Below are 596 nucleotides of genomic sequence, written 5' to 3'. Positions count from 1 at the left end.
CCCCCCACCACATTTCCATCCCATCCCATCCCATCCCATCCCATCCCACCCCATCCCATCGCACTCACACCTTCCTGTCCCATTTTACCCCTCCAATTCCTTCTCATCCCCCCTCCTGCCCCATTCCGTCCTTGCCATCCCACCCCATCCCATCTTACCCCCCGAGTTCCACCTTAACCCTCTCCTGCCCATCCCATATTAGCCCTGTTCCCACCGCATCCCATTTTACCCCCTAAATTGCATTTTAACCCTCTCCTGCCCATCCCATCCCATTTTACCCCCTCGAATTCCATCTTAACCCTTTCCTGCCCATCCCATTTTACCCCCAATTCCACCTTATCCCTCTCCTGCCCGTCCCATTTTATCCCCAATCCCATATTATCGCCCCCACCCCTTCCTTTCCTCCCGTCATGACCACGCCCTATTTTGCATAACCCCGCCCATTCTCCCTCTGGCCACGCCCCCTTTTCCACCCCCGCCCTTTCCTCGCGCGCTTCCCTCCGCCCGGGCGCGCGGCGTTGTGGGCGTGTCCTCGGCGCCGCCCAATCAGCGCCGCGTCCGCGCGTGGGCGGGGCCGCGCGTGCGCTCGCGGCGGC

This window comes from Geospiza fortis, unplaced genomic scaffold (genome assembly GCF_000277835.1).
Source record: "Geospiza fortis unplaced genomic scaffold, GeoFor_1.0 scaffold594, whole genome shotgun sequence".
NCBI classification, from domain to species: domain Eukaryota; kingdom Metazoa; phylum Chordata; class Aves; order Passeriformes; family Thraupidae; genus Geospiza; species Geospiza fortis.
This window is presented reverse-complemented; position numbering follows the sequence as displayed.